The sequence below is a fragment of the Paramisgurnus dabryanus genome, chromosome 3 (genome assembly GCF_030506205.2).
Source record: "Paramisgurnus dabryanus chromosome 3, PD_genome_1.1, whole genome shotgun sequence".
Taxonomy (NCBI): domain Eukaryota; kingdom Metazoa; phylum Chordata; class Actinopteri; order Cypriniformes; family Cobitidae; genus Paramisgurnus; species Paramisgurnus dabryanus.
In genome coordinates, this window is record NC_133339.1 from 16,855,831 (window position 1) to 16,861,830 (window position 6,000).

The window sequence follows — 6,000 nt, forward strand, 5'->3', positions numbered from 1 at the left end:
CTCATTACTCACCCTTTAAAAGACTCTCACAGGCACACAAACATTGTCCGGTCTAGTCTATACTATACTGCTTTATGTAACCTGACTCTCTCTTTGCATCTCAGAGGATCTATTTGTCATCATCGTTGGAATTTGGATTACTGATATGTAATACCTCTACATATTTTGTTAAATGATGGTAAGAAGTTCCATCATATTGTTTTGAAGTGGTAGGAAATACTTCCTGCTTCGCTACTGTTCGGACGCTTTTACTTGCGCTCTGTGCTTTGCGCTTTTGCTTTTTCGCTTTTATCTTTTGATTCAACTACCAGCAGTTCAGCACAGTGCTCAAACTAAACACTTGGGCACTCACACTAAAACTACAAATTCCTGGAACCATATTGATATTTGGAATATTCAACAACTTGGGTTTTTGTCATAGCGGCCTACCAGTCTGCTATTGCCGGCACCTGACAATCCTAAAACAGGACAACACAGCTGCCGACACTCAATCAGAAGAAAATAAGATGAAATGCCTTCTTTTGGATCTCAATCCACCTGCTGCTCAAACTGCCACAGACTTTTACAAAATATTGCAGTTCTCGAAACAAAGTTTCATTGTGGCGCTGCCGACTCAAATACAGGTTTGCCAACCGCATTATGGTACAGTGTGAACGCAGCCTTAGAGGTCTCCCAGATTTTGGAATCCAAATATTGACAGGTATGCTGCCACAGGAGGAGAGGTTGTGTCCGCACTGTGACCAAAACCAAATTGAGACAGAGTTGCACTTTCTAACAGAATGAGCATTCTGCACCAGGAACCACTATAGACTGTACACAATGTAGGCATACCTATAATTAGTAATACTGCATTTTTCTGTATTTATTTACTAAAAAAACTTAACGCAATACCAAAGAGGTTTTTTTTACCTTAAAATAACGTTTCCAAAAAAGTTTCAGTGGTTCATCCACTCAAAACAGGGTGAACGGCACTTTCACATTCGCTCTGCAGCCCTCTATCGGCCAAAACCGCACTAAAGAAGTTTCCAACCATCGGGTCGCGGTCCTGTAGTTCAAGTGAAAACTACAAAAACTTGCTTTACGGCAGAACTACAATCCAATCAGAGCCAGCTAAGCTGCAGTATTTACAACAGTGGTAATGAACAATTACGCTTCTAACCTGTAGGGGGAGCAAAGAGCAAAAACTCTTGGTAACACTTTATTTTACGGTGTCTTTGTTACACATGTTACATGTAATTATTATAGTAATAACAGTTAATTATGCATAGTTCAGGCATGTGATTGGCTAAGGACAAAAAAGCAGGAAAATATATTGAGACCCCCCCCACACACACACGCCAATCAAACTGGTGGCGGATCTATACGGATAGTAAAGTAGGACCCATAACAACTTATTTAAACAAAAAAACACATTTTAATTTATTTTACAGCTAGATGTGCAACATGCAACCTCTTTGTACATTATGACACATAACAACTTATTTGGTGGATGTGTAACAGTGGGAATCAAAAGCAAGTGTCTTGTCCACTGCTCCATCACCACCTCTCTCTATATCAACAACCATGATAAAAAATATGTTTTAACTTATTTTTGTTTTGCATTTTACACAACTTTAACAGCTAAATGTGCAACATGCAAATGTTCATGTCAAAAGAAGGCCTATTTTGCAGACATCCAAATAAAATATGGCTTATAAAGAACTAAAGGCATGGCTACTTTTAATTTTATACTTTAAGTAAATTTCCAAGCCTGTACTTTGATACTTTTACTTGAGTAAAGAAGTTAAATCAGTACTTCTATTTTTACCAGAGTATTTTTTTAATACAAATATCTGTAAAATGTGCTACACAGGATCATTAGTTATAATAAAGTGTCTTAAAGGTCTCTTTTTCTAATTTTAGACCCCTGTAGATGAGTAACTTTGTTAGCTGTTAAACATGAACAATAGAAGGTTGACACTAATAAATAGAAGTAATTGTACAAAAAAGTGCAGGTGCTATTTATTTTAATCAAACTGGTCAACCTTAAAACTTTAAAAACACGAAACCTTTGAAACAAACGATGATACAGAGGCCGTTTCTCAATCCTAAGTCTGCAGCCTTCCGGAGGTCGCATTTCTAAGCTGCATACGTCATCAAGACTCATCAAGAGTCACAATATTAACAATAATGATGTTTACTATTATTCTTAGTTAATCGTAAATTGTTGTAATATGTTTATCAGGGCTTGACATTAACTTTTTGAGGAACTTGTCCTTCGGACAAGTAAATTTGTGTTTCACTTGTCCATGCACAAAAGTCACTTGTCCGGGTAAAGATTTATAATATATTGTATTTTTTGTGTTTTGCTAATCAGTGGCAGAGCAAGGGATTTTTCATAGGGGTGGCAAGGCAGGGGCCAGCAGTTACTCTGGGGTTGCATATAAACTCTTTATCATCCAACCTTAAAATACTTTTAAGTATTATAGTGTGTTAATCAGAATAATGTATAACATACAATTGCTACAATAATTTAATTTTTATTAAAATGAATTGAGATTAACATACAATTTATAGTCATAATTCAACCTCCATGTTTTTTAAACTATTTAATCAAATAAAACTTTTGAAATTTACTTTGAAACCAGAATTTATATCTCACATTGCTGAAAAAACTAGAGATCTGAAAATCATGTGAATTTTGAAGGCTACTTTAATGTATTTTACTAAGATTTGTTTGGCTGCTTCTTGCTACTCTTTCTGAAGAAGGATGTTATATCTGCTGCCTTTCTCTTCATTTTTCCCTCATTTCAATGATTGTCTGACATTAAAACACTAAAGCAAAACATTAAAACATTACCATGTTTTTAAAAACTTATTAGGGTAAATGTATCTAGATTATCTGTTATATATAAAATCAATCTTAATCCTTGCATTTACGCTGTAATGTTCGTGTGGGATTTTTATTGTACAGTGACGAACTCTGTCAGATTAAAATCGGCTGTCACGCGGCGCAAACACACACACAGAGGCGCGCTGAAAGAGAGATTCTCATTATAAAACAGATTCTTAAACAAGATTTTAAGCCATTTATGTGTTTTTACCGAACTTTAGAAGAGAAAGCGCAGTGATGAAAACGCGGTTGAAGTGTCTGTCATTTATATTCACGCCGGAGCCTGAAGAAACATCACTCTATACTCCACTCTGTCCCGCGATTCCCGCCCCTCCGTGTTCGTCGATCAGGTTTCATGCACGAATGTAATGGTCAGTTAGGTTAAACCAGGCTCGATGAGGTAACTTAATCCACCAAGTAAACCGACGTGTATATGTTTGCCGCTTTGTTTCGCGTCACGCGAGTGACAGCCAAACGTCGCAAATGAGGAGAAGAGAGGAGAGAAACGATCGGGTCTGATGGTGAATACAATCATACTTCGCCATCCGCCATTTGCGAACGGTCAGAAACACGTCCTTGTTGATACTTGGAAAGGAAGGAAAATGCATCTCTTTGTCATCTGCCACCGGTGTGGCCCTGTTGCGCGGGGACGGCGATTGTGGTTCCGTTCCGTCCCGGGTTACCATGGCGACGGCTGTGAGATACCCCCCTCCCCCCTTATTTTTTTTTTTTACATATCTGCATGATTCACGTAGGTCACATTTTCAGGTCGGAAAATCCGGAATTCCGGATTAATCCGGAAAAATCACATCCCTGATAGTTACATGCAACTAACCCTAAACCAAACCCTAATCCTAACCCCAACCCCAATCCTATAGTAAGTACATGTTAATAATGATTATTACTTAGTACTTAAAAGTATAATTACACTGTAACAGTAATACCGTAAAATAAAGTGTGACCAAATTCTTTAGTGTTGCTTTAATGTTGACTAATTACTAAAAATGTACAAGTAATGGTGAAGTTTGTTTGCACTTATTTAAAATCAACATTGGTAGAGCACAAGGTGTCCTTTTCAAAGTTTGTTGAAATTTGTCATGGAAAATTGTATCTTTACTTATTTTATCTTTACTTATATTATTTTTACTTATATTATTTTTACTTATTTTATCTTTACTTATTTCTACTGTTTTATGATTTGAGCATTTATTGCTGTTTATTAAGAGTTTTATGGTATAAGCTGCATAAGTTAACTAAGCTAAAAAAAATTTCTGTCTTGACCTTAAGTTTAGTTACGTGCATATAGAGATATGGTTACTGGTTAGACTTAATCTTAGGTGCAGAGTGTACAGACTGTGAATAAACAGGATGTCTAGCAGCTAAGTATTAAAGTGTGAACGCAGAGTTGAAGTTTGCCTTTTCTCTGCACAGTCTGAATTGAGCAGACAGAAGTGCCTCTTGCAAGATATTAAAATAATTTCAAACTGTACTGGGTTCTGACTACAATTATTCATGTCTCCAACAAGGTAAAAATTCCACAACAAATTTCACCAGATTTTTGTGTTCTTTAATTTTTCACCTCTAATTTAAAGTAAGAGAAATTATTAAGCTGTAGATGATTTTAATTGCAGTCTGAATGTCCACAGCAGGGGTTATCATCAGTATTTCGGCATGTGGTAGACATTAGGTGGTTCTTAAACTGTATCAGCATGAGAACCCAAACGTGCATCCCAGTTTGTGCCCCTTTCCACAGAAGATTAATGACACAAAACAATTTCAAACTTCCAAACCATACATATGAAATAAGAATATTTTATGCATTGATTGAATAAGTTAGTGGGGTTGTTAAGCCACTATCTTATATCATTGGAATTTTTATACTTTATAATTTTATACCATCTATAACTGGATTAGTATAAACTAATTTCCCAAATAGCTTCACTGGTGCTATATGGCACTAAAAATGGTTCTTCTATGATTACGAGCAAAGAACCAATTTTGGTGTGTACTTAACAACTGGATTTAGCCAAAAACCATAAATATTTGACGGAAACGTATATTAATATCTGTTTAAATGAACTTTAACTTTGAAATGTTTAACCTTTGCTCTGCCTCTCACTTCTTGAGCATCGTACTTTAAATTCCTTTGTTTCCTAGTATCGGGCTGGGAAACAGGAATGAACATTGTGCTTTGCGAGTTACCCATCACATGTTGGGAGACGGCGTGGCTACAGTTTGCTCTGCCGATTGCTGAACACGATAGGGAAACCGTTTGCCAGAATATTCCCTGACAATTTACGAACAATCTTTTACCAAAAAATATACAAGACATTTGACAGCCTATCAAACAATGAAAAACTGATCTTTATGTTAGCAGCAGAATATGTGTCTGCATGTCATAATATAAGAAAAAATCAATCAGACCTGACTTAAGATGCTTAATGTATATTACTGCTTTATTCTATTTAACTTTGTTCTTATTTTAATCTTATTTCTATTACTTACAGTTTTACTTTAATTTTGGACTATATGCTTTGTTTTATTTTTACTTTTATTTGTAAGCAGCCCAGCTGTGAATGTACAGTTTTTGACACGCCTGAATTGAAAATTAAATTAAAATTCTTCATCTAATATTTAATAACTTACCTTTAATAATGACTGTGTTTGTAGATCTTTCTCTGTGTCATTGAAGAGAGCAACTAAAGTTATTTGGGTTAACACTTCAGAAAAACAACAGAAACTGGTTCATCAGGACCTACTGGGTTTACTGGCAGCAAACCAAAGTGCAGACAGCGATAGAAAAACACTGAAGACTTTTTTTAAACAAAACAAGAAAACAAGAACCCACGAGGGGGCAAAACAACATAAAACAAAGCACTAGAACATGAAAACACTAAAGTAGACAATTGACTTATTAAACTAGACTTAACTTGACTAACACTAAACAATACACTTGACTAGACGTAACTAGGATGAACAGGAACAGAGGGCTGTTTCATAAAACTATTTCTAAATAAGCCAGGCTTATTTTGTTAAGTCTGGCTTATTACCGGTGGATTTCGTTTCATAAAACAAACTTAAACTAGTTCAACCCCGGTTACCATGAAAGGTTATGCTTGGAAACTAGC

The 6,000-nt window shown here is 35.8% G+C and overlaps 1 protein-coding gene across 1 annotated transcript in view; it reads right to left on the minus strand.

The window, feature by feature from the left end:
- LOC135768485 (NACHT, LRR and PYD domains-containing protein 12-like) overlaps positions 1 to 5,555 on the minus strand; it is a 47,690-nt gene extending 42,135 nt beyond the window's left edge. The window contains exon 1 of the mRNA XM_065277706.1: positions 5,519 to 5,555. The gene's annotated coding sequence lies outside the window, so the exon portion shown is untranslated. The remainder of the gene's footprint in view (positions 1 to 5,518) is intronic.
- Positions 5,556 to 6,000: the final 445 nt, after the last annotated feature.